Source organism: Mixophyes fleayi, chromosome 8 (genome assembly GCF_038048845.1).
Source record: "Mixophyes fleayi isolate aMixFle1 chromosome 8, aMixFle1.hap1, whole genome shotgun sequence".
In the NCBI taxonomy this organism is placed as follows: Eukaryota; Metazoa; Chordata; class Amphibia; order Anura; family Limnodynastidae; genus Mixophyes; species Mixophyes fleayi.
The window spans coordinates 20,774,245-20,791,063 of NC_134409.1; the positions used below are offsets into that span (position 1 = coordinate 20,774,245).

At 37.7% G+C, this 16,819-nt stretch overlaps 1 protein-coding gene across 2 annotated transcripts in view; it reads right to left on the minus strand.

Annotated features, from left to right (window-relative positions):
• LOC142099006 (cytosolic carboxypeptidase 6-like) overlaps positions 1-16,819 on the minus strand; it is a 1,251,957-nt gene that overhangs the window by 384,478 nt on the left and 850,660 nt on the right. The window lies entirely within an intron of this gene.

Below are 16,819 nucleotides of genomic sequence, written 5' to 3' on the forward strand. Positions count from 1 at the left end.
GCAGCAAAACTGTCCCTGGAAAATGTTTTAAAATGTTGGCAGCACTTTATATTGTGCATTTAGACTACAACAGATAACAACACACATATCTAATAGTTGTTATGCATCAACTTTTTTGTGTAAATTCCCAATAATTCATTTACAGTATTTATACAAGTTTAGTGTATAATTAGCAAAAAGTCAGCTTATGCATATGAACATGATGGGAATAAGGCAGAGCGGGGTACGTGGACCAGTTTTTAGAGCGTATCTTGCGTGAAGTCGCTATGTGCATGCCCAGAAAGTGGCCGTGCGTATATGCACCTGTGTAGACTTTCGAGATGCTGCATTTACGCCCTCCTGCATCAAGAGAGGTGGGACGGCGGAGGAAAGGGTGTACAAACGCAGGCTACGTACAGTAAAGGCATGTTTACATAAATGCGTCTCATGCAGACCTGCAGAAACACACATATATGTTCAGAGGCGTATATACATACATACACTATATACATATATACAATATATACATATATTCACCTGCTACAGGGCAGGTGCAAATTCTTGCTGATGATGACATGACATATACACAGTGCATATGTTAGAGACAGACACATCTTGAGATGTCTACGGCTCTGCATATAGGCAGAAATACACTGGTTTTTGTACTTTTTTTTATGCACATGACGATGACGGAGTTGTAATCAAGCAAAACAGAAATGAAAGTTGCTCAATTAATTTATAGGTTCACAGCAGGTGCCTGAAAGGACGGAGTTATCGAGAAAGGAACAAATACAGAGAAAAATTCCCCAGCACACTGCTTTATCCAGCAAAAGAGTTGCTATTTCTACTTGTACATATAAATGCAGAATTTTCAGTTACACACATTTGTAAATGTAGGATAAGCCACCAGCCCCGACAATGCACTTCTGCTAATAGGGTGATGCTAACTCTAAACAGTGAGAGTCCCTGTTTTTGGGTCATACGTATATGTGTTTTTAAATTGTGAGCTAATTTGCCAAGAGGTACCCCAGGAGCCTCCAAATGGCAATACAGCGACAGCGCTCCCCATCAACTACTGATACCAGAACATAATAGGCGTCTGGAGTTATAAGCAACCACAGAATTTAGTTGTACTCAGACGCTCCACGAGTTTAACCAAGAAAGAGCTAATTTTGCAGCAGAAAAATTGCAAATATGAAACATATCTTTGTGAGTCTGGTATTTAAATGATCAAATCGGGAGTTGATAGGGCAAACTTGGAAGTGTGCCCTACTTTAGAAAGTATTTTTTTTTTTTAGATTTTTTTCCCCTTTACACCAGTGTGGGCATAGGAGCCAGCTCTGTGGGTGATTGAGCACCCTCCATATATGTGCTGTATGCATGCCAATTTTCAGTAAAATTGGAGGGTTGGGGGGTATCATACGCCCCCCCCCCCAATCATATTTAAAAGTTGGCCTGTATGAGTTCAGAAGTTGTGTAAATTTGGATTTCCTATGTGGAGTTCAGGGCACATGCGTGTTGTCATAGTATATTAGACACATTTAGTATCCTAAATAGTATCACAATATTGAGGTCAAATTAGTAGTTAAACAAATGCCATAGGAACAAAAGTAGTTATGCCCCCAACAGTCCCAAATTTCACAGGACAGTGATGTCACTAGTTCCTAGTGAATTAATGCAGTCTACAATGTGTCTGCCTCTATTGTGTATCGGTGATAAATCACTACAATAAAAGCAAGATATGAATTATACAGATTCAATTAAAATAACAACTTTAAGCCAACGTCTTACCTGGCTTCGATAAGAAAATACTTACAATGTTTCCTGTTAGGCTTCGTAGACATGGTCCATGTTGGTTTGTTTGAGATGAGCCACATGCTAAAAGCAGCTTACGCATCATTTGAAATAGGATTAATTGATCTCTATGGTGGAGTACAAACGGAACACAAGTATGAACATTAACAACCAGAAAATACTCCTTGGAACATTGTGTACTTCACCATAGAGATCAATTAAATATGTTTCATAGGAGGTATAGCAGCAAGAGGCTAAACTCAGCGAAACCTCTTCATACCACAGATGCTGAAGCAGCACTGTGTGTGCACAGCCCTTAATGTGCAAAACTGCATTCGTGTGTGAACACCATGGAAACTAAATCAAGGCCTGAATAAAGTGTGTAAGTCCATATCTGCAGACTGGAGACTTATTTAGAGCTAATATAAAAAAACTAGCTGTCTGGACAATCTGCTTCTGTAATTTGTAAATACAAAACTGGGTGCAGAGTTCCCAATAGTCCCTAATTTCCAGGGAGACTTAAATATTTTAAAAATTTGCCCATTAAAATGTTTACACAGTGGCTCAGTGGTTAGCGCTGCCTCTCAGCACTGGGATCATGAGTTAAATTCCTCGCCATGACCTTGTCTGTGTGGAGTTTGTATGTTCTTCCTGTGTTTGCGTGGGTTTCCTCTAACACTCCAAAAACATACTAGTAGGTTAATTTCCTGCTATTAAATTGCCTTTAGTCTCTCTCCGTCTGTGTGTGTGTATGTTAAGGAATTTAGACTGTAAGCTCCAATGGGACAGGGAGTGATGTGAGTGAGTTCTCTGTACTGCGCTGCGGAATTAGTGGCGCTATATAAATAGCCAATGATGATGATGACATCTAGAATGGTACAATTTCTTCTGAGTTGATTATCTGCACAACACACTTTCTTATTCTGTATAGTGACTAATTCTAGCTATCTATTCCTATCCTCTTGGCGTTATTAGTTACTACCACATTTCCTGAAGAAACGTATTGAAAACACATATAAAATACATCATAACCAAGTTCAGTCATGATGGGAATTGTCACACACCAAGGTCCTCCTAGACAGTACCACAGAGGATGTGCTTAGATACACTAGCTCAGCAGCAAAATGTCCCAGGCAATTATTTCAGAATGTTGGCAAGTGGCCTCTTGTGACATGCGCCTGACACTGGTATCAGTTATTCATGATGAAATTCACCTTGCTTTATGAATATATGTATTACCAACAAAAGGCAACAGCATAAAATGAATCATAGCTCCTCCATGAATAATCATGTTTATATGACAATAACAACTACAATTTATGTGTCCTACGTTAAGTATGTCTACAAGACGGAGATGAGAATTTATCTTAAATGAGTTTTCCACCAGCTTTATGTCATATCCTACGGCAAAGAAAATGAACAACTCTTTGTAATGATATAATAATATAAGTACATGGTTAAAAACGGAAGGAAGCTAGACAGAAAAAAGGAATGTGTATAGTAAAGGCTGCAGGAGGGTACGTACAAAGCATACGTGAATGCAATCTGAAGGCGGAAAACCCATTTCATAATAGAAATTTGGTAATTAACCATGTAGGGCCTGATTCATCAAGGCACGCATCCTGAGCGCAACCCGCATTTAGTATTATACGCACGTAAAAAAATATTGAATTAATGTCACCTGTTATAATATAGGTATTAATGATAAAACAGTTTAAAAAGAAGTGTTTTGTTTTCCCCCATGAAATACACCTATTAGAATGTTTTCAATTTCTACTGAGCATAAAATAAATGTTTACAGTTACTCCTTATTGCAAACACATGTTATAGCATGCATATGAGACTGTCATTACTACTGATCAGACTAGTCCTTTAGCTGGAGCAAGAGATACGGCAGAAAAACAAGTAACTTTAAGACACTCGGCATTATTCGGGCATGGCTGGGTGCGCTTGAGTTTGGCACGCCCTTACTGTACATTGACTACAGCAAAAAGTCCCTTCGCTGCCCTGTTCACTCACAGAAATCGTAGGCTGTAGTATGTGTCCTTTGGGTTCACAGACAAAGCGGACAGGGCTGCGTTGACGGACGTATACCCCGCTCCTGTGCATGCACAGAGTGATTTTGCAAACGATACTCTCAAAATCAGCAGATATGTGCCTACATATTGTACTCTGGAGGGAGAACATATACCATATGTGAACAATTTTCTTTTTTCTGTTAACTTATATTCTATCTGTCACTATTTAATTTTATTTTTATTTTAAAAGTTAATTTAATTTTATAATATTTCATAAAGGTAAGTACTTATGAGAGCTAACCTAATCACTAACTGCTCACTTGTAATTGTTTAATGTTTTGCCTCTTTGACACAAAAAAAACACTGTAACACTGGGAAGTTATTTTATGAAATATCTGCCTCCAATCGATATATAATTAATCATCTGAAATAGTTACAAATATCTAAATTGCAGTTTCCAAATAAATGAACATACATGTGGTCACTGAACAGTCAGTATTGTATTTATCACTACTTCATCTTCAACACAGTTCTGTAAGAAATTACAAGTCAATGAGGCATCTCCGGCTTCTAATCTAAAATGAGCACAACAAATCGTCAGGAAAAGACTGATGTCTAAGGTCGCTTTAATTCTCCTTTACTTATCTAACAGCTAAGTACTAGAGTGAAGTTCCATCAAAACTTTGTTCAGATTAAATTTTGTGGGGGAATATTCCATTTTCACATTTTTATGTGTAAAAAGCTAAAAATATTAATAAAGCTTAAAAGCTACATTACTGGAGAGGATCATGAGGACCAATCACAAACCACAATCAAGAGAGTGCATTGCAATTTGTGATTGGGCATCCTGCTGACACCAATATTAATGAACCTGCAGACTATCAATTAATCTCAATGTGCCCAATTGGTAAGTTATATCACTAGTACCAGTGGTGGAAGTGGGGGTGTATATGTGGTATGATATACCGCCACTTCTTCTGCTTTCATTGTAAAACTATAAACTTTATTCACATTTTCTATATTGGCACTTCTAAATTTCCACTTCAACCACTAACTTGTGGACTGATAGGTTGGAAATTGATCAGTGTGCAGACGACAGATGCGATTTGCTATTAGTTTGCAACACAAATGCCTTCTGCTTTGTAGCAGTCAAATCCTTGGTGCTATCAGCAGACATGAGAGCCAGCAAAAAATAATATTAGTATATATAAGAAATTAGATCTTGTTACTACATAAACATTAAGGGGTATATTTACTAAACTGTGGGTGAGAAAAAGTAGAGATGTTGCCTATAGCAACCAATCAGATTCTAGCTGTCATTCTGTAGATGCTAGTAAATAAATGATAGCTAGAATCTGATTGGTTGCTATAGGCAACATCTCCACTTTTTCAGACCCGCAGTTTAGTAAATATACCCCTAAGGATCTCTGGGATTACTGTGCTGTTTGGGATGGCAGGGTGGACAGGTAAGATCTGCAAATTGCGGGGAGTTTGTAACTTTTGTGGAATGGTAATGATATTTCTAGAGTTTAATTATTTTTAGTAAGTATGTTATTCTAAAATTTCAATACAAATATGTTAAAGGGGGCCATTTAATAAGTCTTACTGCTCGCCAGGTTAGTGCAGGGTTTTTCTGTGAACGCAGGAAATTTACTTGCATTAGCTATTTGCATATCCTAATAATCTGTCTTTAACATTGCAAAAAGGAATGATTTTAATTACATTTTTATAATATTAAATGCAACTGTTTGACAACATTCATTTTCTCCATGAGTACTAATCTTGGAAGATATCACCACAAAGTCTTAACATGTAAGCAGTCAGAAATGTACAGTATATTGACACCCTGGTAAGTATTTGGGAGTTACGACCTGGGAGAGAATCAATGCATTAAAATTACATATCCTTACACATCCACAATTCAAAAATGGGGAAACATGAAAGTAGTTGACTTGAAAATTAGTACAAAATGCTCTAAAAGCCACATGAAATACTTATGTAATGAAGACACAATTAGAAATTAAATTCCAGCAGTCTAGTAGACAACGAAAGTTTACTTGAAAAAGTTCTTCAGATGCAATATTGATTTCCTGCCCACGGCATAACGTGCGTTTTATCCTTCCCTTTTGTCCCAAATGTAGCCTTATTACAAGCGCTTGTATTTCGTTGCTTGCAGGCATATTGAATTTCCATGGATTTATATTTTTAATTGATGTAGAAGGTTCCTTTTTGTCACTAACGTGTGTCAAGGAATTTGAGAATTCTATTGGAAAAAGAATCAATACCAAGTATTGGCTGGGTGTTCAGTGTAAGCCCGGTGACTATAAAGTGGCCGAGTTTGTTTGTTGTGTTCTGTAACTAATATTGTGCTCACGTCTGTTCTTGTTGAGCAATGTGCATTGTTCAGTCTTCCAGACATGACTAATCATATGCAGGTCTATACGGAACAATTGTGTTTCCATCTATATTGTATTCATCTTGGCCTTTGTCCTGGTCTGCCTATTAACATATCGGTAAACAGTGCCTCCCTAGTGGTCAACGGAACCTGCTCGGCATTCTAATTAGATTCTGAATATTTTCATATACAAATTCTCTTTTACTTTGGATTTTCAATCCAGGTCACACGCGCATCCTGGAAGTCGATCTGCAAAATACTGAGGTGAACTCTACCAGTATGTATTATATATACTATTATTACATTTTATATAGCAACATTATTCATAGCTACAACCAGCTAGTGAAGAAACAATCAGTGGACGTTTCAAAGCAGGGATTGTTCAGACTTATACCATTGTACATTCTATTTGTAATCTTACCCCACATTAACACTGGTTTATGAATGCTATAGTGTCACTATATAATATTCAATAATCAGAATCCAGTGGGAGTACTTGGTACTATCTTGTCTACTAAGACTTAGGCACCTACTGGTTGCTCTGCCATGCTACTCGGTGCTTATGCCCTTGTCAAAGTCAGCAAATTGGATAAAGTCATTTCAATTAATATCCAGCAAACTTGGTTGTCTTTGTCTGAAAATTATGCGTAGAGCACGCTACGGCGTGGGGAAGCCTATCCAGCCGCAAAACGTGACAAATAACAAGTTTACACATTTACACGCATCCACAAGAACATACACGTTTGTAGTTAGTACTCATTAATGGTAGTTGCAACACATAGTTATTTATGTTGAAATGTAGCAGTATTTATGTTTAATATTATAAGTTATATACATGTTAGTGAAATCAAAGGTTCAGGTTGCAGGAAATATATCATGTTTAGTATCATTATTCATCTGCAGTTGTCCGGTTCATTCGTCGAAGGGATCGCACATTGCATACTCTAGTTATTGATGTTAGGGAATAAATGTTTAAAATGATACTATAATGTAAATAGACTAGTTGAAACTGGATTCTTGGCGGGAAAATCTGAGTGCATCCCCTGGAGAGCTGACCCCCACCTTTGGATATATTGGTTTGAACTGGCCTATGACCTGCAGTACACTGGACCTTCCTGAAGCCTGGACCAATAGAAGCAAGCCACATCATCTGCATTGTTTTACTGTATTCACTGACTGTATATAAGCAGGGGCTCTGGACCTAGTGACCAGTCTACTTGACCACAGCCTTCAGACCTGAATGACTGTACACTGGATCCAGGGCGCCTGCGATAAGTAACTGCTGTACTTGTTTTATTTTGAATTTTTATTCTGCTACTTTTGGCTATTAAATCAAATTGTGCTTTGGAACCACATATCGGCAATCGACAATCGTTATTGGATAGCAACTAGATGTGCATAACACTCTAAATACACTTGCCAGTGATAATCCTTCACCCCTTCCCGACTGCAAAACCTAGTAGCCTCACTGCTGCATCAAGCCGAAAAACAATAGCAGGAGTCTAGCTTATTGTCTGACCCTGCAAATGCTACACACTATGGTTAATATTCTAAAGCGCATCCAATACAAGACACTAAATACTGTACTTCATCCTATACAGGCTAGGCTGCGGAGCAAGGGGGCACTTGATCCCCGGGTCGGTCTCATAATGGACTACTTTGACCAGGATCACTGGGCCACCTGCATTTTCTCTTCCTTTAAAATGTTCCTAATAGACTGATGAGTTGAGTCTTAGCCCTGGGCTAAAATTTGCCAGCCCTCCCCTGATCCTATGGTACAACCACCCAAAGTCTGCCATTTACTCTGAGCCGTTCAGCCTTTCTTATATAGGAACTCTGAATGCTGGGCTGCCTTACCCTTTCCTGTAGTTATGTTTCCTTTAGCAAGACAACCTCTGCCAAGCATCTTGTGAAACGGAGGGATCGCAAGCGGCAACGAGACTCAATACGACAGGCATTGCTGGCCTTGATAGGTAACAACGTGTCTGGTACTCAGCATTTAGTAGTAGTTGGGGGACCAGAGAGAAAAGACTTTGGGACTGGAAGCAAAATGGATCGAATATATGAAAACTAACATAATATAAAATGTATGAAATAGATGAACAATAACCTATTTCGTTTGCTACCCCCTGAACTGTCTAGCCTTGAATTTTTTATAATGTTTCAATCATGTAAAGTTTGGTTATTTTTATGTTAGACTTATTTTAGAATATATGAATTATACGTATTTTGTTACACGTATTTTTTTTTTAATTTATTTTTTTTATACGCATATTGCAGCAATAAAAAAAGAAATTACTTATCACCATGAGTTACCAATATTTTATCACTGTGGCAGCTTAGCGATGATAAAAAAATATCCATATTGAAAAGGGTTGTCTACCCGTGAGTATGCGTGGGAGCCCGATGTATGCGTGGAATCGGGAGCTTGGTTTTAAAACTTTTTTTAAAAGAATTTTTTTTTTATATAGATAAAAATATGGTAGATTAGTCATAAAGGGCCTGATTCATTAAGGAACTTAGGCAAGAAATTTCTTACTTAAGTCTCCTGGACAAAACCATGTTAAATGAAAGGGGTGAAAATTAGTTTTCCATTTTGCACATAAGTTAAATACTGACTGTTTTTTCATGTAGCACACAAATATCAACTTTAAATTTCAGTGTACAAATAAGCTATCAAGTATTTGTGTGCTACATGAAACAACAGTCAGTATTTAACTTATGTGCAAAACAGAAAACTAATTTGCACCCCTTGCATTGTAACATGGTTTTGTCCAGGAGACTGAAATAAGAATGCTCTTCATTTAAGATCCTTAATGAATCAGGCCCATAGTGATTAAGCTCACATAATGGCTGCCTCCTCTTAAAATAATGCAAAAAAAATTGAAGTATCTGCCTTCTGCTGCAATTGCAGTATTTTTTTTTATTCTCGAATGTTAAACGACTTCTGAGACACATATAACTGACACATTGCCCTATAAGTCAGAAGGCGGACCAGGATGAAGGTGCGTGTCCTTAGATTTGACTTCTCAATAATATTTTAGCAGTCGGCTGATAGAGAGTTCATTTGTATTTACAAGGGCACGGTGAGCATTATTTGCATGGGTGCAGTGTTACGGATTCGCCAGCAATGTTTAGCAAGGTTACATCAGATCAGTGAAAATAATGACAAGCACAGGAACATGTAGATGGGTTACATATTTTAAACTGGCTTATTTTATGCACAGGGAAGGCCTTTTTTTTTTCCAGGTCTTCTATATTAGTTGTGTTTTTATTCATGAATTACTGTTCAGGTGGTTATATCGCCTGCAGCTTAAATTTCCTACAAATATCAAAACTGGGCACCTGAGTGAAAAATTTAATACATCCATTTTTATTCTGTTCCATATTCTCTCGAGTCTCCCGGCTGGAATAAATATTCCGGCAGATGATTGCATGGAAACACACCATGCGGACTGTGAATTGCAATGTGCACGGAGATATTTAAGATTAGTTTTTCCGTTTAATCAAATTCAAATGTTTGATGGTTCTGCACAAATTTGGTACAGAGTAAGAAGGCCTTTAGAAGCCGGGTGTAGGTTCAGACAAAAATGTGTCGGTGCAGATAGGAAGCCACTGGATAATGAAATACATATGAGAAAATGACTTCATTGAAACTAGTCATGTATAGAGACATATCACCGAGCCTTTAAACTGCCTATTACCAAACAATGAACTGGCAATGCAACAGTTAATGCTCTCGGATTTAAAAGAGAAATGTTAGGGGGAAAATGAAAGAATATTTTTTAACAGAAATAGATCTACACAATATTCTATATTTGTGTGTACTGCTTAATTATATTAAGATACTGAAGATACTGGAATGTAGCAAATGAGACTGTTGGAGGCAAATAAAAGGGAGTTAGAACAAATCAGGACAATGAACAGGGAGTGAATTGTTTCCCAATGTATCTTGTCAGTTATATCACATTAAGACAAGGTGCAAATTGCTTAACAGTTTAAGCCAGACAGTACCTGCACTGCAAAGGAGTAACTTCCTGTCTGGTAAGTAACTGCTAGATTCTCTTCATCATACACAAAGGTAGAATCCAGGGTCAAAATGAGCCAGCAATTTTATAATGTAAAATGGGATATGTATTAAAAAATGAGAGGCTGCTAAGTAAAATACCCAGCATATTATACCTGCCATGCCTCCATTTAAAATACCAGTTATGTTCCCTCACAAATTGTGCCAGCCATATGCTTCTACTGGTTGTGCCACACATCTTATTTGCCAATCTTGTGCACCAAAACTATTATACCAGCCTGTGCCAAACATACAATAAACCAGTGATGTGCCCACTTATTATTGCACAGCCTGTACCAACCATTTTACCATAAATTTATTTCTAGTGGTCATATATAACCATCATATACATCAGACGTAATCAGGAGCCACACTTCCATGTTACCAAGGTTTTGAATGAATATAGAAGGAGGGCCCTGGACCCTGTTATAGCATGGCAATATTAACGCTGGGAAGCAGTTCTAATTGGTTTCAGGTGCAGGTAGATGGGGAGTCATCCTAATCAAAAGACAGAGTATATAAGGAAGTACATGCTCCAGTTGCGAAGATGGATTACGTAGTCATCACGGCGACCAGTGTTTGTCCAGCCCTGGGCTATAATATACCCATAAACACGCCACTAACCCCACATATTACACTACAGCCCTGTTGTCTATAATAAAAGCCCCTACATATTTTACTGAACCTCACTTATTTTATAGACTCTCTGCACTTATAGCGCCACAGTTGTGTCAGACGGACACATATTATATTACATTTTACACCTCAAAACTTTTATATCTACTTCTTTAATGACTATACAGCACCCCTTTCCCACTCAGTGAAAACCAATAACTGCCCACATTTTAAGCTCCTTTCTCACCAGTTTCACTATTTCCTGCAGCATCCCCAGCACCAGAGACATCACTAAGGAGTCTATTTTAGGTGAAAAGCCTTCACTCTGGGGAAATGTGTGTATGTGTGAGACAAAGAGTTAATCACAGCAAGCTCAGCTGGTTTGTCTAGCAATGCTAAAATCTACTTTTCATATCACACACTCACTATGAATTTCAAAATTCTGCAACCATCAAGGTTTGTTTCAAGAGTGGAACTCTTACAGGAGGCTTCCAGTTACTCCCTATCCTATCTCAAACTGCAGTCAAATAATACCCTGTATTTTAATGACCAAGCTTCATTAGCACATGAATTCATTAATAACACAGAAACATAATGTTATTAAATGGAATTTAATATGGCATAATTGCCAAAATGTTTAAGGTATATAAAAAAATACAGTAATATTATTCAAAACAGTTTATTAAAAGGGAGAAAATACATAAATTTTAAAAAAATACTCATTTTCCTATTTCTGTTGCTGGAGAATGCATAATGGTAAAAATAACAAATATGTTTTCCCCCCATGGTGGTTTTAAAAGATTAGCTTATACATACCATAAGTCTCCTCTCACAGAACATCACAGAATCACAATACATGCAATCAATACATTTACATGTATACATGAACTAGTACTACAAAATGTTGATTATTTGGGACAAGACTTAACTGCCCAGGTAGACCTTTCTGCTTGTTGTATTAGGTGTAGTTCATTCTCCTGAGTATGGACTTGCTCAATTAGAAATGATAAAAGAAATTGCATTGATATGAACATTGCTTTATTTTAAATTATAGATCTGAGCATGTGCTCTGAATTCAGTATGGACAGTCACACATGTTTATCCGACAAGTGATCCAATAAGTGAGCTAAGGACACGCTCAGTCCACTTGCTATAGCCCCCCACTGCTATGAAACAGGACTTAATGAACAGGTGGGTGCCTTGCTATGACAAATGGTCAGTTTTACGTCAGTAAAGCTAAATTAACCTCTTTGTTACCTGCCCACAGCGAGTTAGAGCAATTCATCTTTTATCTCTTAACTTCTGATTGTGTCATAACCGTCAAAGCTGGCGACAGCACGGATTTCCACAGCAATAATCCTGGTTTATAGCCCATAGAGCTCAACGGGAATGATGAAAAGTGGAAATTTACCAAACAGTGAAAACTACGTTTCTGGCGCTCAGGTTTCCATCTCTTGAAAAGTTGATGCCTTGCTTATTGCTCCCTAGCAGGCTGCTGCTCCTCCCATCTCTCCTGTCCTACCTTGTATTGCACAGCAGTACGAGAGAGAGCATTGTAATGTACCTATAAAATTATAAATAATAAAATAATGCAGATAATAATAATGATTCTTTGATCTGGCAGAGTAGGACTTGATAGCCTCTTTTCCCTCATGGAGTAAGAGCAGGTTAAAAAATACACTGAGTGGACTTTTTGCTGTTGATGTGCACTGAAAACCTGCAGGACAGAAGGCAGAAGAGAAGACTTTCGTTGTAGCAATAAGTCAGGAGCGAATGTTATCTCTGGGTAGAAATGTCTCGCTGGGACAGACACTTTTTGCAGGCGCTGTCCCAACAAGATAATTTTCTTAAATCGCGGCAAAGCTATATTTTTGTATTGCTGACGTAAGCAGGCTAAAAAAAGTAACAGTTATTGCTTAAATTCGGGGAGAACTTTCACAGATAGACCTTTATGAGCAAAGTCATGAACTGCCTCATTGATGTCCAAAAATGCTTATTTTAATTTGAATATGTTGCTTAGGTCAAGTCAAAAGTGTGGCCTATTTTGTCCTCAATTCCCATCAGGCAGGTATGGAGTTTCCAACTAGCCATAATTTCCTACTCTCCCGGAGACCTCAATGACGAGATTTGGTGGCATGGCTCTGTGGGGGCAGCCAAAATGATGTCAATTGCACTTGCCAATTGACCTCTGCTCTGTGGTCTCCCGGAGGGGAAATTTTTAAAGTTGGCAATTTTGCGCCTAACCAGTATCTTACCGGCCAGCCTGGTAAAAATAGGACAAAGTGCCAATGTTAGTAAGAGGTGGCAAACATTGTTGGTGATGCAAAATGCCTATCCATTGCCATTCCCTTTACTCTTGCAAGGCTGTGGGAAAATACAAATAAAAAGGCAGTAATTTCAAGAGAAACAGGTTTAATATGTGTGTTTTGCTGAGCACTTTTTGCAGCCTCGTCAGTGCCTACCAGATAATTAAATCTTTATTAAAATTAACTATTTAGGATTCTATAACATACAGTGGAGGCAGACATTGTGTTGGATGAACCATTATATGATATTAGAGTGCAGCCTATCAGTACACCAAGCACTGATTATATATGAGAATGTGGACTTCTATTGTAACTATTGACTTTACTTAGACATGAACTGTCTTAGTGATGTCTCTAGATGACTCTAGTTCCTAGTGAAATAATATGCTACATTATCATAAATATTGGCTCGACTCACAAAATGGCTGCCTCCACACACAAAATGGCTGCCTCCACTGAAAGGGAGATCAGGTGGCAAGCTCGGGAGGGTGCATTGCAATGTGATTGTGTTACCATGGCCCCGATGACACGATTCCCATCATTAAGCTCCACCTCTGCCGGGTCACAGGAGGGTGCCAGATCTTCCAGGAGGACTCCCCGAAATCCGGGAGCCTCACAGACATTGTGGGAGAGTAGGCAAGTATGGTGTAGGCAAAGACTATAAGTTAACCTATGTAGCAAAATTAGACATTGTACTGCCTACCCAGCTCATAGCATACCATAAACCATGGTGCAATAGACCCAAACCTACCCATATGGTGGGGAAACAACCTCTGGTGTAAGTCGGACCTTAATATTTGAAAAAACTTAAAAAGTAAATTTTTGACACATGGAACGAACATCTGTTCTCTTACTGCTATGAGTTATATAATACGTAAATCAAATGTGAGGTATTTTAGAAGAAAAATTAGCACTAATTAAAGGGGTAGAGGCCAATTGCGACAGAAGAATATATCATGAGGTGACATCTTTACTTGTGCTGACCAGCAAAATAAACCACACCCTAATCTGACTGGCTATGCCTAAATATGTCCTGCTTTCCCTCATATACATCTCTGCGGAGCACTGCAGCGCCTTACACTTCTATGATAATAATAATATGCCTACATTCACACAAGGACATACCCCCTTTAAAGAAATGGGGCAGTCCAACCAGAATCCCCACTATAGGAAGGCACAGAACGGTTTTTTTTACTTCTTTTTATCTTTTTGATCATATGCCCTCACCAAATACATGATGCAACCAGCTTCAAATACAGCATATGTTTCCTTTAATTAAAATGGGTTAAAAATAGCTCACTTGGTTTCTTCAAAAGGTCTGACAAAATTATAAACAGTACCACGTTTCCACATCTGACCTGCGAAAAAACATCAAAACCATTAGCATCTAGTGCTCAATTTGTAAGCAATTACTTATTCTGTTAGCAATTGGGATTAAATCCAAAAGAGCACAGTAAACTTTCATGGCAGAGTGAACCCATATCTCACTGATTGGAACATCTTTGGTTCTTAAGGAGCACCTGCGTGTACTGTTTAATCTTATTTAAGGGATCAATATTTCCTTTTCTTTTTTAACATTCAAAGGGATAAAAGGTTATTTGTGGCCCAGGGCTGTCATTCTGTGAATTAAAAGATCCTTAGTTAAACCTTCCTTTTTTTTTTTTTTCCAAGATGGAGAATACCATTTCTTCCACAGAATATTAAATCGCTAAGTGATAAATTCTTAAAAACACAGCCCACAAGAACAAAATATATTTGTAAAAAAAAAAAAAAAGAGTTGTATGAGCTTTATAACCTAGGTTAATATATGGGAAATAGTGATATAGGTTAATTCAGTTGTTTGTTTGTTTTAAAAAAAGAAGAATTGGCAAAATGTACAAGGAATATTTCTTACTTCAATGGTGTTCTTGTTTGCATGCCGTGTTAGGAGAATAAAGTGGGCATGTCTTCTACAGACACTGGGGGCCCATGAGAATTTAGCTAGTCATTTTACCCAGTGCCTCATAAATATTTTGTAATTTTGTGTTTTAGTTATACCATTGGCCTCTACCTCTAAAACTATTTTCCGGCAATGGCTCACGCAACCAGATACTGCTTCATCTGTAGCCATTTCACACAGTGGTCTCCACTTCATTTTAACCTCCATACCTGGAGGCAGACAAGGAGGTTGGTTTGCCCCCCCCCCCCTCCACTGTACATTCATAGTTCTACCAACTATTCCATCACTCTCTTTCTCATTTGTGAAGTCCATACTATCCAGATGTTTAAATCTTCTGCGTGTTGCTCTGATCTATTGTCCCCCAGGACCAGACCAAGAATTCCTTGAATATTTCTCACCTGGCTACCTAATTTATTATCCACTGACATCCCCACCCGATGATTATCCATTCTCCTTGTGACTCCAAATTACTCTCTCTGCCTCTCCCAGTAGACTGACTTTTCTACCCATTGGGATGGACACTGCCTTTGGTTTTCTCCAGACATTGTTCAGTTTCTTATTATCTTAACACTGCTGTCTCTCTCATCAACGTATCACCTATAAGTTCTCTTTCACAATTTTAACTTCTTCACTCGGACTCTACCAAACCTCCTCATACCCTCAGTTCTAATAACTTTCAACAACATTACACCTTATCAAACTGTTACTTTAGTGTTTTTAATCTCTGGATCCATCTGTATTTGTTCCCAATTGTTAAAGGCTGTTGAGAATGTTGGCACTGTATAAATACTACTACTACTACTACTACTACTACTACTACTACTACTACTACTACTACTAATAATAATAATAATAATAATAATAATAATTATAAACATAGTGTATGGATCAGCTGTAACTCCCATTTCATCATCAGAACTGTCCAACAAAAAGCAAGACTGTTGACTGGTACATAAGTAAATACTTACAAAGTGAACACAAATAGATGCTAATTGTTTTGATATTTATAACATTTAGATGTGGCATTGGTTATAACTCTCAGACCTTTGAAGCAATCAAGTGTATACATGATATGTGGTGCAACATTATAATGATTATGTGATGCTATCTAGCCATTCTTCATGGAAAGGTTGGCTCATCCTGGTTGCAGAGCTACAAGCAGGTTGGCGCTGGTGACACAGCCAATGTCAACAAATCGCATTTCTCCAACATTTTATCACACCACCTTTACATTTTTCCTTTCAGAATATTAGCAATACTGTGTGGACAGAACATTTAATTTTAATAAATTCTGAACATATTTTTAAGCTTGATTTAAACCGCAAGAAATATGCAGCCAAGATGAGTGTTAGAATTGGTGCTTGGTCCACTGTGGGTTTAAAATTTTGAACAAGCACCAAATTGAGAATTTAGTCCGTCATCCTGTTTTAGTGTTTTTTCTCTTACAGTATTCATCAGAATCCATAAATAGCATATTAAGTAATTCCCTTATTATAATTTCAAAGTTATAATTTTTGTTGTGGTTTTACAGAGCCAAAGATGTCCATATAAAGTAGCACTCCAACAATTGTCACGGAACTTGCTTACAAAATGTATTAAACTTAAAAAGTGCTTGGATAGAATTATCATTATCCAAACAATGTTGATGTTATGCAATCACAGACTTTATCAACAACTTGCATGAGTAAGCCTATATGTGCCCAGTGT